At 44.3% G+C, this 24,821-nt stretch overlaps 1 protein-coding gene and 1 long non-coding RNA gene across 4 annotated transcripts in view; one reads left to right on the top strand and one right to left on the bottom strand.

Moving 5' to 3' along the window:
* LOC112561949 (frizzled-5-like) overlaps nt 1-24,821 on the top strand; it is a 102,723-nt gene that overhangs the window by 5,557 nt on the left and 72,345 nt on the right. Inside the window, exon 1 of one of the 3 annotated variants that reach the window (XM_025234956.1) lies at nt 13,895-14,457. The exons of the other annotated variants lie outside the window; for them this stretch is intronic. The gene's annotated coding sequence lies outside the window, so the exon portion shown is untranslated. Of the gene's footprint in view, nt 1-13,894; nt 14,458-24,821 lie in introns of those variants that run through there. 3 annotated transcript variants of the gene reach the window in all.
* On the bottom strand, nt 1,380-10,223 carry LOC112562347. The gene is made up of 2 exons (XR_003098851.1): nt 9,418-10,223; nt 1,380-2,090 (listed from the first exon to the last, which is right to left on the bottom strand). It is a non-coding gene; the product is annotated as an uncharacterized LOC112562347 (long non-coding RNA).

The raw sequence follows: 24,821 nt of genomic DNA, 5'->3' as shown, positions 1-24,821 counted from the left end.
GACACATTCTTGTTCCTGAGCTCTTCTGTTAAACTCAAGTCATCTGCTCGGCTTCTTCCCAGTCTTAGCTAATTTTCTTAACAAGCTTTCCGCCTCTTACCAAAAAACCAAAATGAGCAAGCATTTTCTTTCCCTCAGGAGTTGTTTGCAACTTTGTTATTTTTTTATACCTGGTGTTTGCTGACAGTCTTTAAGCCTTATCAGGGGACCGAGAAAACCTTTAGTCAATCAGGGTTACAATCATAATGAAGAACACTCGGCGGCTCAAACAATCTGGGATTGGCGTGTCGGGTTGCGCTAACTGCGAGACATAAGTAATTTGTCGACTGCAAACCTAGCTGGTGATAACTGCATTTCAATTTGTAACATCTTATCCTCGCGGCTAGACCACCTGGAAATGCGCCTGCAAGCTGTCTGACAGAAGAAGAGTGGAACATGATTGGCACAGAGATACTGTCAATACAAACCCTTTAGAAAATTAGAAACGGCTTTTCCACCCCTGTTCTGAGCGTGTATGTGTGTCTGGGTTTTTTTTCCTACCAGATGTTTTTTTTCCTGTTCCTGTTACTCCTCTGACTTTTTCTCCTTTTTCTTCAGTTGCCTTCCTTTTCCAGTTGATTTCTTACGCCTGGTTTCCCTTCGTTTGGTGAAAGAGTTAGTGTCATCGTCTGTAGATGTTAATCATGGGATCGTCTTTGTCACTGTCGACGTTCGCTCCGTCCTCACCTGTCCATTATTAAATGCGCGTGGACACATAAAGGACAAGGTTTCCCCTCTAATTAAACAAAGTAGATAATTGACCTTCCTAGGCTATTGACAAGATCTTCGACGGATGTATTGATGGGTTTACTGTCACAAAATATTTATTTATCTTCTGCAATATATTTGTTCTAGTTTTATCTATCTTTCTCTATCTCTCTCACACAAACAACTACCTTACCCTTCATGAGTGTCACCTGTATATAGTAGAGTGACATGTCACCAAATCACAAGACTGAAGTAGGTCTCTGTTGTTGGTGTGTTTACAAACTAGTTAAGAGCGATTTGTCTAAAGGGAGGATGCTCGGCATTCCACCAATGGCTAACTTCGGTGGAGGCGCTTGCTGCACCGTGAGAAGTAAGTGAAGGCGATTATTTTTGTCAACAAATAACTCTAGTAATTGTAGGACATTCCTTCTACAACGCTTGCCAAATGTTAGTAATTCTCTTTATTTTGCATCCCTCGTAACTACAACAATGACTATGTCAAAGCTAGGATTGCTCGAGGACTTTGAATATATGGCAGTGTGTTTGTGTGTGTGTTTGCGTGTGTGTGTGTGTGTGGGGGGGGGGGGTTGTTCTCAGACAAAGCATGAAAGACGAATGAAGTTACCCCTGCCTCATGCCAAACAGCAGATTTATTTTGTAGCTTCAACCGAAACGGAAGGGTTCAAAGTTCGCAAATATATGCCGCGACGCTTGACGTGATAAACAGTAACGATCACAACGGAGGATTGCCTCCCCTTGTCTCCAGTTACGACCAGCCCTCGTTAGGCCGCGCCACTTGGTGTCGGCCATGTCTGGCAGGATGTCTGGCAGGACGTGCAGGGGACGGCAGTACGGAACAGCGCTGTCAGCCTCCCAACCTTCTTCATCCCCCTCGTCTTCCCACTCGTTGTGTCGAGCGTTCGCGCCGCCACTTGGAATGAGACGGATCGGCCGTCAGACCGTCCATTAGGTCCAGTCCTACCTGGCCGGGGGATGGGGGGATCAAAGGCACCAGACCGCAGAGATGGACGGGGTCCCTCTTAACCGCAAAGTGAGTCAGTCCCTCCTGCATTGTACATCATGCATAGTCTGCCTCCGTCATTGTCCGTTAATTACTCTATAGTTTTGGAGGGGTTGTATTTTTGTCGGCTGGGGTGAGGAGGCCTTCCATTTCCCTTCTCTCTGAGGGATATTCATTCATTCACGAGTCAGCTTTGTCGTCCGGGTCTGTCTATCTGTGTCTGGTTAGCTGTTGCTCACATCATGCCGCAGTGTCACGCACTGCGTGGGAACTTGAGGACGGAGGCTAACATCCAGATCCTCTGGTCCCTCTTGTCCAGTCACTGAAAAAAGGACATGGGTCTGGAACGCTTGGGACATCAAGGCATGTACACTTTCTGTCTATTAATAATAAACACATGCACGCACAAAATTTACAACAGACAATTTTTTTAATGTAAAGAAATGGTTTTTCTACTTGTTTCCTCTCTCTTTGTATTGTTGAGCATATTTCTTCCATGAATTACAGAAATATGATTCGTGAACCTTTTTTTTTTAACTTTCACTTTGTCTTTCTTGTCTGTTATTCATATTATGCACGCACGCACACACGCGGACACAAGGATAGTCTGACATACACAGCTGTACCCACGCCTGGGGCTGGTTCAGATCCTGTTTCCCTCCCGTCGCATGGAAAGAGTCGGTGACCGGAATGTTAAGCTGCACTGAGACTAGTAAGTGTTCCAGACTGAAAAGCAGGTCAGTCGTGTGGTGCTAATGAGGTCAACGCTATTTAGAAAATGAGATCTGGTCTGGAGGGCTAACGAGGTCCCCTATGCTCAGATGATTAAAAGGTCCTGAAGCTATACACTTCCCACGCTACTCAGGGAGGGGGAATAGGTGAATACTACTTGCACTGTTGTCTTTGCTTCTCTCGCTGGCACAATTATGCATAAATCTTGGGGTTAAGGAGTATTTGTCCATGATGCAACTGCATAGGAAGATAATTAAGACGGTGATCACTTTTTAAAGGAGTTCGATTTCAGGCTGTTGGTCATCTTGCAGTCACGCCGACGATGCAACGAGTGAAAGTCCAGTGGAAGCATCTTCTGAGGTCACGAACAGCACATGGGTTGGGGACGGGTGACCAATGGCGAGGGGGGGGGAGGGTAAAGGGGGAAAATGATCGTGCCTGTCACATCTTGTTCAGCCGGAGGGTTCGTCTGACTGCGAGCAGAGGTCAGCAGGCGACGTCGTTCATGGAGTGACGCGACAACAGCGCACTGCGAGACTCACAACAGGGGAGATAATCGCTGACATTTCCGGTGTAATTACGGCTGCCATGTCTGGACACGCTGAGTGGATGCGGGAGGAGGAGGGAGACAGGAGGACAGAGCAAATAAGATGGAGCGAAGGATGCAGTCCCCACTACCCGCATCGGCAGCAGCAGCAGAAAGCAGGTGACCGCCGTCCCCACGCACGACGAGACCTTTCAGGCAACTTAGACATGGCTGCTGTGGCAACCAGTCGATGCCAGGACCATTTACCGAAGTAGCTTTTAGTGGGTCCACGACTGAGTGATGTTCCTTTCCAAACCGCTTTCTCTCTCCTGGATCTGCCTTGACTTTTGGTTTCTCTTGTTGCCTTGTATTTCGTTTTGTACTGTACACCTATTATTATTATTACTCCGGATTATAAACAAATCCCTTCCTGGCGAGAGTCACGGGCTCATGTCAGACATTTTATAATCACAAATACGTCACGGCCTCGTGTCAGACAGTTCATTTCAGATTCATTCCTCCCCTTTTGTGTTCTCACCCTCTAACCCTCCTCCATGTTCTTACCGACACACGTGACAACAAAAACTACATTGATTGGAGGTGATCAGGGTTTTCTCCCCTACATAATGCAACAGTAGTTAACATAAGCCTCGTCCTGGCCATCACGCAATCCTTAATATTAAGGACCACTAAGCGAAGACGAGGTCGCCTTTCTATGATGGTGATCGATTGCCGCCAGGCCCACTTCCTCACAACTTTATAATAATAACAGTAATAGCTGGAAAAAAATGTTCAGCTGCAGATTCAAAGTTTGTAATTTATTACACGGAGTCATGAAAAGTTACAATTCATCCTGAAATAATTTCACACAAAATAAAAGTTTAAATAAAATGTTAGTTGAAAGAAGTCCTCTGTGTGAAAATGTATCGCAGAAGATCACGCAGATAATAAATATTCTAAAGGTGTGTGGCATCTATAAATAATGTAAAAGACAACTGGAATAAGTTTAATAGAAAATCTCCGAAAGGAGTGAGAAAAGATTGTTAGAATAAGAGAAAAGATTGCTAAAAAAAAAAAAGAAAAAAAAAGAAAAAAGAAAGAAATCCCTGGTGTTCTGTCTTTCACCTGTACTAACCTGAGTCACGTGTCGTCTTGTCTCAGTCTGACATGTGGGTCATGTAAGTCTGGTCTTGTAGGCGTAGTTCCTGTTCGCCTGGTCTAATAAGTCAGGGAAAACAACAATCCTCATTTGTCAGACCGAGGTTAGAGGAGGTTGTTCTGACCAGTGACAACAGCACAACAAAGTCTGTAAATGCTTCCTCGCTTTGTAAACATGCCATCCTTGGTGGGAGGGAGGAGAGAGAGAGTGTGTGTGTGCTACTATCAATAATCAAAACTATTTATTATCATCATCCGTTTTTTTCCCCTAACCGGTTCCTCATTCCACGATTGTTTCGTTTATTCAAAACGTTTGTTTTGCATTTTGTGTTCAGTGATTATTTTATACACTTTTTAAAAAATTTATTTTTCTCCACTTTCATACATTTGTTTTGATTATCTGTTTGTTGTTATTAGTGCTATTTTCCCTTCTAATTGATGCTGAATCCTCGTCGACCGCTTATACAAACCATGCACGGTTAATGGGTGGTTTTCACGTGACGTCATCAGTTTTTGCGAGCTGCTTCAGCGGCCATTTTTCCTCCCCTCTTAAAGCAGTGGTTACTGAAGCTTGCTGGCAACTGATCGGTTATCATGGTCGTCTGCGGCATAAAAGGATGCGGAAACAAGCCCTGCAGTAAACGAAATGTTCCTCTAGATGTATCTTTTCATAAGATACCCAAAATTATTTTGAACCAAGGCGACGAAACAAGAAAACTTACAGAAGAACGACGTCGTCTGCTTTACCGAGAGGATATTACAACAGAAGAGAAGTGGAACAAAATACTTATCTGTTCGAAACACTTTGTTGCGGTAAGAAACCAGACTTTTCCAATTGCTAAAGTATTTAACATTGTTCTGCATGTTGTACACATTGTGATAAATATTCTCTTCATTGTAGGTTGGTGACAGTTCACGTGATTTGAGTGAACATCAAACAAGACTTTCATTATGCATGACCACGACTAATAAACTATAGCTATAGAGAGAGGATAAAAAATGTTATTTCTACTTCATTATTTGTCTTTTTAGACGTGTATTTGGTTTATTTTGTTTCATGCTGATTATTATTATTTTTTTGTAGTTAATATCACAAAGATGTAATTCATGGGTTGTTTTATTCTTGTGTCTAGGAAAGCCAGCATATGTGAATTTCCGGAACAGCCCTTCGTGGCTTCCCACTCTACACTTGGGACATGAGCGATCAAGTACTTGCTCAGAAGCTGAGACTTCGAAAAACAGGTATTTGAGGCTTGTGTCTCGCAAAAGAAGTAATGCATCCGTCCCTACTCTACACACTGCAAGCAAGAAGCGAAAATCAATCAGCAGTGAGACAAGCCAGGAAGAAAAAATATGTGAAAGTGTTTTTGGTTGCTGAAGTGCTTGCGAAGAAAGTTTACATGGTGACATAGAAGATTCATGTTCAAATGATCAGAACACTCAAACAGATTTTGTTGCTCAAGTGCTTGCGAAGAAAGTTTACATGGTGGCATAGAAGATTCATGTTCAAATGATCAGAACACTCAAACAGATTTGACTGGACTAAATATAGATGCTATCATGCAGGACTCTGAGACCAGACTTCTTGATTCAGTTAAAAACAGACAACATTGTTCTATTTATGAAAGACAGGTGTATGTTGAAGATGAAGCTAAAGTTCCATTCTACACGGGACTTCCTTCATTGGCAGTAATGGACCTTATTTTCAGAACGGTAGAGCCATACATGTCTAATCAAACACAATCACTGTCCAAAGAGCAAGAGTTTTTGCTGTGTTTAATTAAGATCAGACTGAACTACCAATTCCAGGATATAGGGTATCAGCTGAAAGTATCCGCGTCAACTGTGCAAAGGAGTTTTCATAGAACTCTTGATGTACTTGTAGCACGGTTGTCTTTTTTGTTGCACTGGCCTTCAAGAGAAGCTCTGAAACTGTCTATGCCTATGTGCTTTAGAGAAAACTTTAAAGATAAAGTTGCTGTTATTGTTGACTGTTTTGAACTTGAAGCACAGAAACCCTCGGGCCAAACCAATCAGATCCAAGTTTATTCCAACTATAAAAAATATCATTCTGCCAAATATCTGATTGGATCGCACCACAAGGTTCAATCAGCTACATTCAGATGCATTTGGTGGCAGGGCTTCAGACAAACACATCATTGAAAATACTTCTTTGTTGTCCAACTTGTTACCAGGAGATGTAATTATGGCCGACAGAGGTTTCAACATTGAAGATGAAGTTCTTTTTTATCAAGCTAAATTAATAATTCCAGATTTTACCCATGGGAAAAAGCAACTTCACCCACTACAAGTTGAAAATTCGAGAAAAATAGCCTCTGTACGAATTCATGTTAAGAGAGTTATAGGCTTTGTTCGCAGAAAGTTTGGAATTTTGCAGTCTAAAGTGCCTATTGACCTGATGGCAACAAAGCCTGGTGATGATAATCCAGTCATAGACAAAATAGTTCGGCTTTGTTGCTGCATTGTAAATTTACATAAATCCATAGTGCCTATTGAGTAGCTATAGTGCAATTTTTTAGTTTGAAATCAGCATTTATTTTCAGAATGCATGCTTGCAATCTGTATATGTTTACATTACCATAGAAGTTATTCTCAGATATAAAATGCACAATTACCTTACTGTAGTTCTTTTCTTTCGCACTTTATTTATAATAGCATGACGATATCCAACTGATCAGATAAGTTACTTGGTAAATTGATGTGAAACTGTGAACAATATAGAATTTGTTCTTTGCTGGAGATGTCATGCTTTGTATGATGTTGATCAAAATATTTGCTGTTGACAGAATATTGTTAATAATTTTTGCTTATTAACAGGCTACTCAAACATGTATAATTGAATCAAATGTTATTGTCATTTGAATGCAAATGCCGTTTGCTTGCTCAGAAGCTAATTCAGAGCAATATTGATGCCAGAGCTTCTTTGTGGATTTTAGATTACCTAACCAATAGTTCTTCTTAGTAATCCATATCAGTGATGTTATTTAGATTGGGATTTTGATATGTTCCTTCTTACCCTGTAATGATTTTTTTTAAGTTATGTTCTGTCAGCAGACACAAAAATTTTCTGAAAAGAATTAATAAATATGCATTTGAATGTGCAAAAGTTCTTGTTTGATGTTTAAGAAGAAAGAAAGAAAAGGTGTGACTGGAGATTGGGGTAGCATGCAATGAGTGAGAGGAGGTGAAACTGGACACTTAATGAAGGGGAGGAGGATTGTGTTTCTTATTGAAGGGAGAAGCCACTGCCGGGACAGTGTGTTTTAATAGGGAGAAGAGAAAAGGATTCGGAGAGAGGTGGACGCTTGTTTAAGAGTAGAGAGCCATTTGCTAGACAGTGTGTCTCACTAGTGTGTAAGAGATCGAGTACATTTTAGTTTGGAGGTTGTGTTAGTCGAAGTGATTGCCAAGACAGTGAGTTTTAATCATGGATTTTTGTGATTGTGCTAGAAGAGCCATTGCCAAGACAGTGTGCTTCATAATGTGTAGAAGATTCAGTGGAGATATGTGATTGTGTTAGAAGAACCATTGCCAAGACAGTGAGTTTGAATAGTAATAGATACAGGGATTTGTGTGATTGTGTTAGAGGAGACATTGCCAAGACAGTGAGTTTTAATAGTGTGCAAGGAGTTCGGTGGACTTGGTAAATGTGTTTGACGAAAGGAAGAGTCATTGTTATAGTGACTGTGTTTTCATAGGGTTTTTTATTTATTTATTTTTTTTATTAATAAACATAGGCAGACTCGTATAGGCAAAATCGTTTTGTTTATTTGAGTGAAAGAGCACGCAATTGTCCGACTCCGCTGGTGTGCTCGAGAGACTCTAGCGGTGTCGTGACACAAGCCGATACAGAGCCGCTGAAGAAACGCGAAGCGTTAGGGAAGGAAGATGGCGGACAGCGCCTCGTTGCTAACGTGTGTATCACGTGAGTGAAAACGACCCATTGTATGACTTAGTCAGGACCTACCCGTATATGTGACACCTTGTTCATCCTGAACCCCGACCTTTTGAGTGACCGACATGCGTTGTCCAGGGAATCAGGAGGGACAGTCTGACCGCCAGGGCTGAACTCTTATCGCAAAACAGGGTGTTGTGACATACCCACATGTCAGATGCACCGGACCGTGTGTGATGAGGTACATGGAGGTACATGGAGGTACATCTTTGCCCCTCTATCCGCCTTTCACATGTAGCGTGTTCCGAGTGTGACGATGACAGAACGAGGGTTTAACGCATCCTGACGGGCAGCGCCAACCGTGTCTCTCTACCTGTGCGTGTGTATGTGATGTGTTTGTGTGCTTGGTTATGTGATTATTTAACTACATGTTGGTTATGTGCCTGTATGCAATCTGTATGGGTGGACGTGTTAGGAGCTGCTGAAGGTTTGTTGTAGAAACATTTCAAAAGCTCCTGTGATTGCTGCTTTTACGCTTGAGTGCAAAGGTTAGTTGTCCTTCTACCGTGTGTGATGTCTGTATGTGTGCATTATGTCATTATGTTTACATACGTATCTACATACAATCATATGTGAAAGTATTTGCGTATACGTGTTTGTGAAGGCTGTACACGTGTCCAGATTCTTAACAGACTTTTTTGAAACCTTGTCTTTTTCGAGTATTTCTTATAATATCAGTTTTGCGTCTACTGCTACTTAAAGAGATATATCTCCATGGTGAGCATGTGCCCTTCCATAATAGGAAAGGGGCATTCCACTTAGTACAACTGTAAAAGGGCCCTCACACGCCACAGCCACGCTTTCGTTCCCTCCCGGCATCAGAACAAGATCCTCTTCTGTCGCCCTCGCTTGCCCTTATCTCTCCTCGTTCCGATGTCTTGTTGTCTCGCGCTGCAAAACCCGTGGGCCTGACTTCCCGGTGTCTAGAAGCCCTTTCCTTCCTGTTCTACCTCCTGACTCGCTTCCTGCTGCTAAAATTTATTTTACGTGTCTCACCTTACTTTCCTTTGTCAGAGAACAAAGGAAGACACTTCACCGGCAAAAGCGCTTCTCGGAGATGGAGCTTCGAACCGCATACCTTTCGTTTTGTGCAGCGAATGGCTGCCACTCGCTGGACGAGGCTGTACACGTTGAGCCGACAACCGAAGTTCGGGCAGATGGGTGGTGAGGGTTATCCTCCCTTTTTTTTCTCTGTCTTTCTCGCTTCTCTTCTTTCCATTCTGCGGGTCCTTCAACCGAAAATTCGTGTTTGCTTACCTTCCAAAATAGCCTCGCACCGTCGAACCGAGTTCCCAGTGCGGTGTTGTCATCGTCTCTCGTCTTCCTCGATGCCGAGGTTATGCGCCATATGTTAAGGAGGTATTATCGTCTTCTGCAACGACTGTTCTAGGGAAAGGGGGGATGGAGAGGCTAGGATGAATGAGGGGAGGTAGGAACTGAGGAGTAAGGGGAGGGAGAGAGCTAGTGAGGAAGAAAGAGAGAGAAGGAAAGGAAAAAGCTGTGAGTGTACTGGATGCAATTAAAACATAGAAGGGATAGAATGGGAGGAAAGCGGAGGGGGTCCCTGCACTTCACGTCGTTGGGTTCGCCACTCAGGAGATGTCAGTGACCATAGGCAGGCGCAGACCGGGGGCCGTAACACCGGGTCATTCAGTCACGATTGTGAAGTTGACACCAACCTGAGAGCGGATGTGTCAACTTAAGAGTAAATTATTCTGTTTCGGAACACACCGTTCAAGGACAAGAGCTTTGTTCGCGCTGCCATGGCCTCCGCCAGCCAGCCAATCAGCGCTCAGACCCTTGTCGCCATGCATCTGTGAGATGCTGTGGGAACCCCGACTTCGAGCTAACTCCACATTTTCTAGATGTGTGAACGATATGTAGAATTCAGGAGTAGTTTATGATAGCTGGAGACAGACTGGATAGGCATTGCATCACATAACCTCGTTATGTCACAAGCGACAGCTCCGCCCACCCGCGTCGAGGCCTTGACACGGTGAACCACTTACAACTCACTGTACCGAGTGACTTGAGGCAATGGAGGATTCACCTAATTGACTGAAGTCGAGAATAGAACACAGAATTATTATTTTAATATAAAAGGGGTTGTAAATATTGTTCACACTCATACTCTGGCGGAATATGTGTTAGTCTGTGAACATGAGGACACAATTCAAACGCACTGCATAGAAAGAAACTTTAGACATACACAGAGGTTTTATACAATATTTATATAATTTATACAATTATTTATACAATTTTATACATCTCTCTCTCACACACATACAGTTTTTATACAATATCCTCATGCATCTCTCTTTTTTTCTCTCTCACACACAGAATCTTTAGACACAGAGATGTCAAAAAAAGCAGAAAATAAACCAAAAAAAAAAAAAAGGAAGGTTGAGAGAAAATGAATCCCGCTAGTCCCTCTTGCACAACATACACATTCATTTAAGTGCCAGCATCAGTCTTAACTCCCTCCGCTGTCCGACCGAACGTTGGCACCTATTCTTCTCCGCACTCGGCAAGCCGCGCTCTGCATGGCTGACCCCGGGGTCGGCCCCGATACGCCTAGCCGCCGTGTGGAAAACTGATATATCTGTGCTGTGGAGAACACGAATTTCCTCCAGCTTGAAGATGGTGAATAGGATACCAAAAGATTGGGATGGCTGGCAATTATTTTCTGTCACTGTCATATCTCTCTAGTCGCCTGTTAGGATTAAGCACTGGCGGCCGGCGACAGACGGTCTTTGTCGCAAGGCCCTCGCTCGGTGTTCGTACAGAAACCTTTGTGGAGAGCGGATACGATGGTGGAGTGTTCGCATTTGTATTTCTCTCCTGTTCGTGTAAACTGGGTGAATATAAGGAGATTACGGGGGATTATTTCTGCCCGTGATGTATACGGCGGAAAGGACTTTTAGCCTGGGTCTCGCGGGAACCAGCGTCGGGTATTGGCCTGGCCTCACCCGACAATAGGAACTACGGGTAGTCGCACACATGCGCTCGTTCACTCGCTCACTGCATCATCATAATAATAAATATCTGTCCTTAAAACACACACTACTAGGTTGTCACAGTCTGCGTTTTTAGGCTATATTACAACACCAAAGTACGGGTTCGATTCTCTATGAGCAGGATGTTTTGTAATACAGCTTCATACTCTCGACATTGCAAAGTGAGGTTGTTGTTTTTTTTTCTTGTTCCTCGTCTTCTCCTTCCTTTTTCTCTGTCTTCTTCATCGCGTCCACGTGTCCACGGAAAATGTCTCTGATGCTAACCGTGCTGCCAGTCTGTCGGATCCTCAAAACAATGTCAGCCAATGATATCATGTGAGGCAGTGTTTACTTGCGTGTCTTCTTTCTGGTTTCGAGTTAAACTTTGTGAGCAGTTTTCTCGTGTTCTGCAGTTTCTTCGAGTGGCACGACAGTCGCCTGTCTTTTAGTTGTTTTGTTGTTCTCTACCCAGCAGTTATCCTTCCTGTGCAGAGTTATCTCCCCCACCCCCTTAGTGAACGCGCTGACGTCTGGCGATAACTTGCAGCGACATCTTCAACATGTGATGATTGCACTTTTTCATTCTTGATGAAAACCCTCGTGATTATCTTAATTAGTATTTTTAATTATAAAAGATTTCCTGCATGAAATTTGTTTATGGCTCATGAAACGTGCCTACAGTTGTACTTGAACTAAGGAAAATATCGTTTATTTAAGTCAGCTTAAGTCAGTGTATTCAGGGTGAAATATAAAATAGCGGCTGCAGCAGCCAGGGAGTTAACAGGATACTGTGGGTCAGGGATGAGGATTTTTTTTTCTGTCAAGATCCATTTGAATATTGATAAATCATTTGCTGGCCACTCGAAATCCTTACTCTAATATTCCCCTGTAATCTTTAGTTAAACAATAATAATAGTAAATGTTTATGGAATACGATGGACGGATGGAGAAACAAATATGCAGGCAAGCAATAAAAGACAAACATAAAAGACACACCCACACCCCATTGGTTTATTGTGTTATTTAAAATTGTACTTTATTATTATTATTATTATTATTATTATTATTATTATTATTATTATTATTATTCATTATTCATTTCAAATAAATTTCTTTTGCTAAGTAAAAAAGGAGCTTAGAATTCGACAAAAATGGACAAATCGGTCCAATGGAAAAGGAAAAAATCTCTACATAGGAACTATCAATTGTACCTTCAATGACTAGTGGGGTGCACATTTGTTTCGAATGACTGGATAAATCTCAGAGCAAGATACTATTTCTCCAAATTTGGGTTCATACACCCGTTGCATTCTCGATTTACTCCCATGCAATCATCACCACGTAGAGAAAGAGGTCAACTTGTGACGTCACGTTTGTAAGCCTACTTACCAACTTACCATAGAGTCCCAACTGGCCTTTGCAATGTAAAGGTAGCCATGCTCAGTGTTCAAGTCTCCGTTAAACGTTTTCTGTGTATGATGATATTTGTTAGCGTGTGTCTCGAGAAAGAAACGGGGTATTCACATAGACTAGGGTACAGGTAGGTATTTTGCCTTGACCTTTATCCAGTTATTTGTAATATGCTAGTCACACTCACGCTAGAATGGGAACAAGGAGACGTAGACTTAGATTGAACCATCATGCGGTATACGTTAAAGGTAAACAGGTCACGGAATGACCCCAAAGGACTAACAATGTATGTTAGGAAAGATTGATCAACAATCGTAATGCATGAGAAAATGAAGTTGAGACACCGGTTGTAAAAAAACAGAGACCACTGCCCCTTAGACACACGTCACGTGGTAGGAGCAGGGATGTTGATGATGGAGGTAAGAACCTCAGAGTTGCTGAGCCATCACAACGTTTGACTGGGAGGGCTGGTGTGGTGGTGGTGGTGGGGGGGGAAGGGGGAAGAGGTCAAAACATGACCCTGCAGCGTCTGTGAGGCGCGGTGGAGACGCCAGGAATCAATCAGGCTCAGTCCTACCATCCCTCGACCTGTCCTGTCCGCCCGAGCAGAAGACGGCCATCTCCGGAACACGGCTCCTTGCCACAGTCGCTTTGTTCTTGTCACGGTTGACAATGGCTGACCTGCCACACCCTGCGCGAAACAGTTTCCTCCCTTCGTCCTAAGTCTGGGGGAATCCTAGCGCCACCTAGTCCCAGATACGAAGTCGTTTTGGGAGAAGTTGCCGCTCCTCTTTTCCATCCTCATCTTCTTGTTCTTTGTAGAGGGGAGCTCAATGTGCTGAGAACAAAATATTACCAACAAGTAAATAGTTAACCATACACCAAACAAACAACAACAACAACAACAACAACATCAACGCAAGCAGCAGCAAACAAATGACACTGAGACACACGTAAACAAAGTGCGTGGAAGCCAATGAAGAATTGAGGAGTGACACCAAATATCCTGTCCTCTCGACTTAAGAGTCGGCAAGGGATTAGACAACAAGACAGTGGATAGTAGGGAATGGGGGGAAGGGGAATGGCGGGAAGGTCTTGTAAATGAAGTCGCAGAAACATCCGGGCCACGATGCGACTAAAAGCGGTGTGACACCTACTACCTCCACGGGGGAACTGTACACCTGTAAAAGATACGTAGGTAACACTTTGTGCTTGGAGGAGCGTGGGTGGGTGGGGAGAACTAACCAGCAGAAATCAGATCATTACTAAATCATGTTTCCATGCTGTTTCTAGGCGGCAGAAAATGCGGGGGTGGTGTAGTGGGTGGGGGAGTGAAAGCTCAGTGTGAATTGTAACGTAGTATGTATATATGTGTGTGAATGTGTGTGTGTGCAGTTAGCGGTGCTGCCGCCGCTCCGTTTGTGTGCTTTCTATTCCCCACCCCACCCCCTATCCCTCTACCCCCAGCCTCATTAGCGCTCTCGCCCGATGCCGTCACTCTGTGTGCATGTGGAAGGCTGGGTGGTGGTGTTGGGAGAGGGGGAAGAGATGATGGGAGGAAAAGTGGAGGGAAGCGCGAGGCGTCAAGCAAAGAGCGAGAGAAAGTGGCGGTGTCTGCTGCTGGCCCTGTAAACGACCTGGCGGTACAAATCCCGAGCACAGCGCCAATCTATCACCTGCAGGCGTACCACCGAGGTACGTTGGTCTAAGGGGGGACTACTCACTGCATCGTGCGGACACGGACTGTGTCGGAGTTACACTTAACCCATCGTGACCGTGCTTGGGAGGACATATTAACCCATCTGGTCCATGCGTGACCTCACCCGTGACCCTGTCGGGCGTCGGCAACGACTGCGCGTGAAGGAGGGACCGATGTTCACGCAATTTAAAGGTATGTACTGTGCGTGCGCTCCGCTTTCCTTCTTCTTTTGTGGGAAGTTTCCCGCTGTTCGTCTGCTTCTCAAGCCGCTATCCCCAGTTAGTGGGTGCATTTTTGGGGGGATGCTGCAAGGGGCCATAAATCTACGATCATCGTCTTGCCACGAAACTATCGCAGATGATAGTTCCGCTTGATGGAAAGAAAGAAGGAAAAGAACTAAAAGTGTCTGTAGCGTAACGTCAACTACTCGTATGTTACGTCACATAAGTATTCGTTCTTCAGCGTTGATATCTTTCCTGAGCAAGAAATGTTGATATCTTTCCTGAGTACCTCAATGTTGTTATATCACCAAGCTACCCGTCCAAGTATCCTCGCAAAAATCTTGCTCTTACACATACCAACACAGTATATATTAGTAGAACTCGTAAAGCCTAAACTATTATACATCTCCATTTCTTTCTGCTCTCTCACTCTCACACAGACGTACGACTCTGTCCGTTCACCTGACACATGCTAAAGGTCGGACCACTGTCCCCCATAGTGTGTCCATTAGCTCGCCTCCCTTTGGTGAGGTTCCCTCCCCCTGGACTGTGTACAGTGTGGGCAGGTTTCCTGAAGTTGTTTAGTCGACTGGTGGACTTCCTCGAGTACACAGACTCACGGCAAAGAGAGAGAGAGTGGAGTTGTGTGAAGTCAGCCGTGTAAGTGGTTCATCGGATTAAGGATATCTTGTTATCAGCACCCGGCTACGGGACTGAACTAGTTTTAAAGCAATATGTTACAATTATTTGGATTAAGTATATTTGTTTTCATTTACTGGAAACTCGCTCATCTACTTTGTTTCCTCTCACTTCTTACTGGATCTTTCATCTTTCATTACTCGGCTCTGACAATGGCGACAGTTCGTTGGTCCGACAGTCTCTCATATTTGCTACGTTTCCATCTTTTTTATTTTCTACCCACCAAACCTATTTTAGTTGAGGTGTTAGAATACTAAAAACATGGGAGAAAGCGACATTTTTCAGCTGCGCATCATTACACACTAATTTTCAGTTGTTTCGTCAACTTATACCAGACGACAGTAAAGTGTTGGACATGACAAGTTGATGACTGCAATGCACTTTATCACCTCATCACTCACTGTAGTCAGCTATTGTGTGGGCGGCAACCTCTGTGTGTGAGAGAGAGAGAAAAGCGGGCTCTTCACCTCTCCCCTTCCAAAGCCTCCCCCCAAAAAAACAACAACAAACACACATACCACTTTTGTTAAGAATACACAGTTTTTGTTCCACTGTGGATTTCAACTTTGGGGCCCAGTCGTACTGGCAACCTCAGTAACTTCACATTTTCAAGTTCCTAAAGTATGTTCTGATTTTAGAACTCTTGCATGTGATTTTTAAATAATAAAAGCTTATAATGAAATATCTTTGAATTTTCGTGTATAGTGAAAGTTCCCGGCATGCTGTGTGTAGATGTGGGGACGGACGGTAACTCAGTGTTGTGCTGGTTGTCGACTGAAGAGGGAGCCAGAGACCTGGACTATAAGGCTAGCGGCGGCAGGGAAGCTGGGAGAGGGATGAGGATGGTGCAAGCACCGGGGCTGTCACAAGCAATAGTCCCACTCGCCCGTTTTCTGTCCTGACAACTGGCACTAGCAGGCCAGACCGCAAGAGCGGGAGGAGTAGAGTGGTATCCTGGTTTCTTCTTCCTTTCTGTCGATACCTCCCCCCACTCTTCCCCGCAAACTCTCTTCACATCTTTACGTCCTCAACCCTTCCTGTCTTCTGTATCTTCCGATCCATCCTGAGAAGTTGGGATAGAAGCTGGATGAAAGGTTGGCGAGTCGGAAGACGCTGACTGTGTGAAAGGGGGAGGTTGAGGGGTTTGGAGAAAGCGATGGAAGTAGGTCTTCATTGCTTTTTGTCTTGATTAAGAGTATGACCATCACAGGACAACTCTGACATTATTACAACAGTTTATTTCTTCCCTTACCTCTTATTTCATCACTCTCTCTATCCCCCAAACCATTCCCTCCCTCTCTTTCTTTCTATTCCATTCCCTTCCTCTTCCCCCCCCCCGTTCTTCATCCTCCATCCCTCGTTTGTTTCTTTTCTCTCAGCGCACAAGCTGCAGGGCTGGAAGTTGGGTGTGTGTGGGTGGAGGATGGGGCCGCAGCGTGCCATACCTAACTTCTGGTTCACCTCATCTTCAGGACGCCCCTGTCTTATCCCGGACTTCTTGAGACTTTGCAGAAGGTCTCCTCCAAGGCTCGAGTCCCGCGAAAAGGCCTCCCCCGGCCACGGGAAAGGGGAGAGAAAAAAGGGGAGAAAGTGTTGTTACCTTTAGCTGCATGGCACAACACACGTCACGTGTCTGGAGCCTGTCGTAGTCGCTTCATTGTACAAACATTTTCTTGGAGATTTTTTTGGTTCCAGAAAATCATTTGTTCATCTGTTTCGTCGCTGACGAACAACTAACTAGGGGTTTGATAGATAGCAGAAGGGTCAGTCTTGAATGATGATGATGATGGTGATGGTGATGGTGGTGGTGATGGAGATGGTGATGGTGATGATGTAGAAATGGTGGAAATGCACGATAGAGAATTTTATGTAAAGATGAAGTCGTGGGATCGTAACTCCAGTATAATTATATTTTTATCCGTACTTCACATGCCTGTCTGTCTTTCTGAAAGAGTGTGAACTCGGAAGAGAAGGGAGGAGATGAGTGCTGAATGTATGGGCATCACACACTGTATTGTCAGCAGTCGATGGGAGAAGGTTCTTCAGTCTGTTCCTGGCAGGGTGGATGTTCTCTGGAACTTTCATCAGTCATGAGCTCTTTCATTTCTGGACAGTAATGGATTCCGATTTGTGCCTTCATTTACCGACATTAAAGGTCTTGCCGAATACTACCAAATGATCGTAGCTGCAGGCACAACAAAAACATTAATAACAAACATTTTTATTATTATTATTTTCACGAGAACTCCGTGGTCATAAAAGACTAGGTTAAACCGGGTTATTTTGTAATTATTCTGCCTAAAATGTTATCTAAAAAAATATTTTTAAAATTACACACACGTACGTACCTCCTTAAGGCAGCGCTGCATTCTGGTCTGATGTGGAATTTCTCGGAGTTCGGAGTCGCTGTGGCACCGGCAGTAAGTCTGGAATGTGGAAAAAATTAGTGTGTTTGCCATTGCTGCCTCGCCTTCCTTCATCAGCGCGAGCCTCGGCTCCCTGAGTGGGTCAACTAAGGCATAACTGAGCCTCCACCTCCTGTAGTAGTCTTGTTTGTCTCCTCTCCATCCCTCCCTACCACCCCCTGCAGCTTTCCTATCCCCTCCCCCCTTTCGTCTTACGCCTCTAACCCTCCCGCTTCTTGTTAGACTAATGGTTGCCAAAGTTGACAGCTTTCATTTTGTCGGATGGCATGAGGACCATTTAGTGAAATCTTCACTTTGTCTGTAATTCCAATGAACAGTGACTAGGAGTGCAATCCGAGGAATCAATTGTTCCTTGATTTATTCTTCTTTTTCTTAGCTACCTTTCTGCTGATTCTTACCTCGGAAACACAGTGGTCCTCGGGTGGAAAGAATGGGGCGACAACGCGATGCTTGTTTATTATTTGTTTGTTACCTAGACCTACCTGTGTTCGAAAACCCATTGGTTCAGACAGGGGATGACTGTTGCCCAGGACACACAAGTTTCAGAAGGATGGATGACCTACACAGTGGTCAAAACTCTTCTGAATGTACAAGGCTACAAAAGTCACCACGTGACGTCAAACCCAGCTCTCCCATTGGCTGTAACCTCGACAACGTAACGAATTTGTCAATTAAAATTTAAAAAAAAAAACACTTTGCACTTTGATAAAAATAATGTTACAATGACTGACTGGAGGAGTTAATATGGACACAATGTTGTGTGAAGTCTTTCCCTCCCTCATAAAAACAGAATTGTTCCTGTGTCGGTGGTAGTGTATGTGTGTGCGTGCGTGTACGCGTGTGATTGATGTTTCGTCTATGCATGAATTCGCGTTCCCTTCTTCTTCTTCTACCACATCACCCCAACAGCCCTCCACTTCTCATCCATCCGCAAGGTACGGAGCTGCATGTAACTAGACACCCCATACCCGCGTCCTCACCCAGGTATGAAGGCGACAAAGGAGGCGGCACGCACGGTATGACTGTGTTGAGGCTCTCTCCTCCTCCCTCCTTCCTTCTCCCTCCTCCCACCTCAACCTTGCGCCTCCTGGCCTTACGGACTCAAACATCGTCGAAGGGGAAAGAAAGTTTGCGGAAGGAAGACCTCCCCTTCACACACACACACAGATCTCCCTCACGGGTGGCCGCGGAGGAATCGGGGGTAGGTGTGCGAGGGGGGTAGGAACTCGGGTCATTATGATTTGATACGAGGTTATGCAGTGAGAGGGGGATGGGGGAGTTGCCAGAATGAAGTACACTTATGTTATTCTGAGGTTTGGGTAGAAGACAAACAGATGCAGAGGCTGGCAGGGTCCAGAGGCCACACTCTGGCACCAAGGGCCGGGATGGTTGGAGAAAGGGATGAAAAGAGGTGGGTGGAGAAACATCGCCATATGTTTTTATATAGACCATCGGCATAGTACACTCCATTTCCTTGGTTTGGCATTCTGCACTTTGGCCTTTTTGTCCTGACCTTACCACATCTTGCTTTTAAAACCTAAGTAGAATGTCATCACTCACTCTCTCACTCACTCACATACTCACTGTTTTGTGAGCACAGGCTTCGATCTGATGGTTTAAGATGCTCGTGGACATTTTTTCGCCATCGGCGCCTCAAATCCAGCTCCACTTACATAAAATTGAGCGCCATGATAGCCTTTGCTGACTTTGCCGACTACACAATCAGCACCAGGGATTTTGTAAACCTTTTTTTAAGTTTAACTTCAGCTTTCCCTACTCCCAACCTCTCTCTCCCTAGCAACTTTTCTCACCATCCGAAAAATCGCATTCATCTTCGAGGAGTTCCTTTAAACTCCGCAGTTTTAATCGTTTTTCACTTGCTTATTCTCATTCCCGCTGTCTGCGTGGATCAGTCGGACAGTTCGTTCCTTTCAGTCCTGTGTCGTTGTCTTTCTAGCTCACTGAACTCTCCTTCCGTCTCGCTGTCCCTTCCCGACTTCCTCCGCGCGCGGTAGCGAGTTTCTTCCGCTCCATCCATGTTCTTTCTCGCTCTCTTTCCTCTGCTCTTCTCGTCTTCTCCAGCGCCCCCTACCTGCAACCCTTTAGCGGAGGCCCTCTAAGACCCTTTTGCCAGGCTTGTTTAGCCGTGATGAAGGGCCTAGGGAGGATGTTTTTGGGGCTGGAAAAGTAAGTAGCCCAAGAAGAAACAGCAAGATGTATGTTCCTGGGGATAGAATCTCTTCTTGCTAAATGGTCTGATTTGCCCGTCTGACTCCCAAAAGTAATCACGGCTCTCGAATTTCGCTCTATCCAGCCTGTCAAAACACTTCTTTCCCCGCCCCGTCAATGGGGGCCAAATGAGGCAGAGCCATGAGTTGGGTTTTTTTTATTTGTTTGTTTATTTTTTTGTTTTTTTTGGAGGGGGTAGGAGAGGCTGAACACACGGGAGTCACTGTTGCGTCCTTCGGTTCTCGTCTCGACAGTAACCTTTAATTTAAATAATAATTAATTTCGGGGATAATTAACTGCGGATGCAGACGGCACAAAGAGGGTTGCGGCTTGAGAAACACTCTAAAGAGAAAGTTGCTGTAAACAAAATGAAACAAGCCGCAGTCAGAGTTCATGGAGAAAGATGGGGAAAGAAAGAGAACGGGGAACATAAAATGCTGAAGACACATTACACAACACAAGTTTTTTTAGCTACAAACACAATTTAACTACAGACAGCAAGCCAGGAAGTTTTCACGAACAAGAGATGTTTCCCCTCTCGAAGATATTTCTGCCGGCAAAATACAGTTCAGAGAAGTTCTGACATAGTCTTTGCCATCAATGACATTTCAAACAAAATCTTGGAGCGTTTGAGGCTGACCATGATCGCCAAGTGCTTTCTGGGAATACTTGTTCACATTCGCAAGACGAGTGTTCTACAAGTCACGCCAACTATTCCATTGAAGGTGCGAGAAATCAGGTGTAAAGTGTCCGATTAGCTGTCGGAGAAGAGGCAAGAGAAAATGGAAGGGAGGAAGATTCCACGAGTATTCCACGAGTCCTGTCGGAAATTACCGACGAATTCACGAAAGTTCTAGAGGACACACCAACCTTGACCAAGAAAAAAAATTGTGTATAAACCAAAAAGTCTCGAGTGTCATACTTTACAGTAGTTTGAAGTTGTATTGTATATTTATTTCGCTTTGAAATTTAACTTTTGTATTGAGCGCGGTGAACCTGGCCCTGGCTGAGACACAATGTTTATTATGTTCTGTTATTGTTATTATTATTAGCAGTTAGATGACACCCTGTATTATGCCAGTACGTTCTTTGTGATGTCACATGTGCCACTCTGCTTCATATATCTTATCCATCCTCTTGTTCTTGTTATTTGGTTCCTCTTTGTGTTTTCTGTATTTGATTTTATTCTTCGTTTAGTACGGTTGTTTATTATTTTTAGTTCATATGTTATTTGTTTGTTTTTCTATCCCTCGCATGCTGTCCATGTTTCGTTCTTGTTCTTAAACAAGGAGAGCATGGTCCTTAGAAGTGTGAGTATGCGCTCTGCAAATTTTGCATTTATTATTATTGTTGGTGTACCTCACTTGGCATATACAACATCTCAAGTAAAAAGGTATACCCACGTCCCCTATGAAAGTCAGCTCAGAGTTGCTGGAAAGTCATCAATAGAGTCCTTTGTGACCCATTTTTTTATTACTTTTTTTTTCTTTATGGAGGGTTATGGGTAGGGATGGTGAAGAGGTCATGTAGATTGACCTCAAGTCTAACGCACGAAAAATTTTAACATTGAAGTTTTCTTTCTTCAAAAAAATGCACGAGCAACTCAAGATATTCCCAAGCTTGTGGGCATGACAATATTCACTGAGATGATGGGAAATTGAGTATCTTCTTTCGAACCAAACTCACTCACTTGAAAAATAAGTGAGGACGCCAGTCGGGCTTTAAATCTCGCGGTGCAAGGCGGGCCCCTCCCGATAATCACCTCCACATGCTTGGCGTAAGTCTCCACGGTGGAGGCTGCAGTCGCTCGCAAGCTGTTGCAGTGAGGTAATTGCTGCATTGCCGACTGAATCGGTTGGCCTGGGAGGGAAGATGCTCCCATCCATCGCAAATGGACGAAGAAGCAACTTCCGCTGTCAAGGGAGTCAATCCCCGCACGATTTGCGATTAAGTGATGGCTGCTTCACGGGCCGCAGCTAAAGAAGAGAGAGAGAGAGCTTGTCATCTGTTCTTTCCCTTTGAAAATTATTTTCGCTTAGTGATATACCTCCTCCCATCTACCGCCATCATCACCACTAACATCAGGTTGTGGAGTTCAGTAGTTTTGAAGTGAGATCACAAACAGATTTGATGGTATTCGTGAGACAGGTTTTTATGTTTTTGTTTTAATATTTTTTATTATTTGATGTATGTATGAAGGTTTTGCTGGAATGAGGGTTGGGAGGGGAGAGGTAACAGCTGGCCAACCAGCATTGCAGCACGGTGGGTGAGCTGCTGCTGTGCAATCAGCGTCGTGTCGCATGCTGTGCGAGCGCGACAGTGCGTGCAATGACGTCAATTCACGTGGAAAACTCAGGTACCGTGACGCCAGCGCTGCTCCGCTCCACCCCACCACAGATTGTGCCATCAGGACCTGTCATTGTCGACCTCATCTGGTCGTGTCTGCTAGTCTGTCAGTACGTGCGAACCACTGGTCTGCGGCCTGCACGACAGTCGAGAGGTGAGGAAGGATTTTTGCCCCCTCACAAACTTTACAGGTGTACAGCACCCCTCTCTCTTTCGTTCACACACACACACGCACTCCCCACCAACACACACTAAGTGCTAAGTAGAGGCTCCGAGAGGCTGGATGGATCTGACGAAACGGGATCGAAGTTTGTCGACTGTTGGTGAGCAGGGTAAGTGGAATGGCAGCTAGAGATGGCCGGGGAGGGATATGTGTGTGTGTAGGGCAAAAGGGAGTGGGTGGGGAGGGCTTCCCGCACTTGGCAGTGACATCAGGGCTGCCAGTGTTTATGTGTGTCGCTGACATTGGAAGCAAATGTTTACTTCTCTCCCCTGGCTATGCGGACAAGTGTTTCTCTAATGGTCTGTAAACAAAAACAGACTGGAGCGAGATGAAAAGGGGAGGCGGCTGTGCAGGCTTGTTCAACCCTAGGGGCACCGCTCGTGCTCCCTGTCTGCGGGGCTGCAATGCGCGCGCCTGAAACTGTCTTGTCTAGAGAAGGGGAGTCGCTGGCGGGGGCGTGCGGGGGACGAGGGGTAGGGAGGGAAAGAGAGAGAGGAAGTGCGATAATGAGGCAGAAGACAAGTAGGAAACTGATGTTCTGACACAAGGCAATGGCCGGGAAGAAATGAAAAAAAGGTGGTTCACTTCTTGACTTTTTGTGAGTATAGGTCAGGTACCAACGCCTGTCTGTTTATGGACGATAATTACAGTCTGCAAAGCGTGTAGGAACTTTGACATTATCGCTAGCATCGTCACCCACCACTACCGCCACCACCATCATCAACATCTTCATCATTTTAACAGCGTAAACCTTCCTTCCATTTCAGTTTTCTCACATATTTCACTCGAAATGGGTGTTTACGCGTGTGGGCTTATGTGAAAGAAATTTTTAAAAAATCTTCTGTACATAGAGAGGACTCTAAATGTCGTTCCAACAATATTTATTTAAAGCTGAATATTTGTTTGCTTGTTGTTTTGTTTTTTGTTTTTGTTTTGTTGTTTTTGTTTTGTTTTGGTTTTTTTGCGTAGAACAAAGTACAGGATACAACCCTCTACAAATGCAAACCGTTTAAATTATATCAAATTCACATTTTGATATGCTCTAAGAAACTCTAGAACCTTCCTGCTTTTGAAAAAATAACGTTTAGTAGAAAGACAACAAATAACAGAAGGAAGGAGACACCACAAAACAAAAACCCCGAAGAGCACAAGGGATCCAAACATCAACATCTCTCTTCCCTGGTGACAAGGTTTAATTTGACACCAGCTTGTCTCGATTTTGGTTTTACTAAATTTTCCTTGAAATCTCCGACCAGCTGTCAATTATTTTACACGTTCTACACATGTAAAAATTTTTAAAAAAAAGAAACATGGCAAATACAAAGTATCCAATTCTTCGAAAAATGTTTTCAAAGAATAGAAAACAAGCCCAGCCTTTCAAAGAGTAAAAATGTCAAAAGAATTCTGTTTTAAAACATTTACCTCTTTCAATGTTTTCGAATATTTCTACATCGTGCTCAAGCGAAGAGTTTATAAAGAAATTTGCAAGAAAAGGAAAAGATGGTTCAGTTATTTGACAAGTTGTTGTTGTTGTTGTTGTTGTTGTTGTTGTTGTTGTTGTTGTTGTTGTTGTTTTGACCTGCGAGCTGAAGCTCTCGAAGGAAACCTCGCTCTTAGTCCAGGAAGGAGGGAAATGCATGAAGCACAGGAATGGGCGACAGAGTCAAGATAAGGGGAAGTTCTTGTTTCCCCCTCGACACAATCGTCTTCTTGAAGGCAAGACGTGCCTGGGGGTAAGGGGTGGCGCACTGCATTCCCTGCCCAGGGTGATATTCAAAAACACATGTCTGTTCCTAATGCATCTTTACACTAGCGTTTACTGCCTGGATTCAAACTCCTCGCCGCCTCGTCCTCGGTTTCTCTCTGCAACTTGCGCTGAGAATCAGGCAAGACCCGCGGGCAGCGGTCTACCACAAACACATCCCTCAACCTGTTTATATAGACTCTCCTAGTTTAAAAATCCAATGTTGCTTTGACAGGAAGCCAGTTAATATCGTCTTTATTTTGCAGTCTTAGCAGAATGGCATGAGGAATTTCTCTCTTTAAACCTGGCCTCACCTCACGTAAGCCTCTCACCTCCTTTTTTTTTTCTCTCTCTCCCTCTTGAACAAGTGAACAGAAATGTACTTGAGTTCTTCGGACACATCATTGGTTGTTGCTCGGTGAATCCCACTCACCCACTCCACCCCACTCTGCCCCCTTGCTCTGCTTATTGCGAAAACGCATTTTGAATCGACACCATTCAATGCGACCTCGTCTTCAGAGAAATCGTCTGCTTGAGAAAAAAAAAAAGTCGTTGCCATCAGCTGAGAAAGATGTCCAGCTGGCAGCGTACACATAACAACGAGGGTTGTCAAATGACAAACCAAAAAAAACCCCCCAAAACGTAAGAAGAGAAACTTAAGGTTGTGG

Source organism: Pomacea canaliculata, linkage group LG1, assembly GCF_003073045.1.
Source record: "Pomacea canaliculata isolate SZHN2017 linkage group LG1, ASM307304v1, whole genome shotgun sequence".
NCBI classification, from domain to species: Eukaryota; Metazoa; Mollusca; class Gastropoda; order Architaenioglossa; family Ampullariidae; genus Pomacea; species Pomacea canaliculata.
This window is presented reverse-complemented; position numbering and strand designations above follow the sequence as displayed.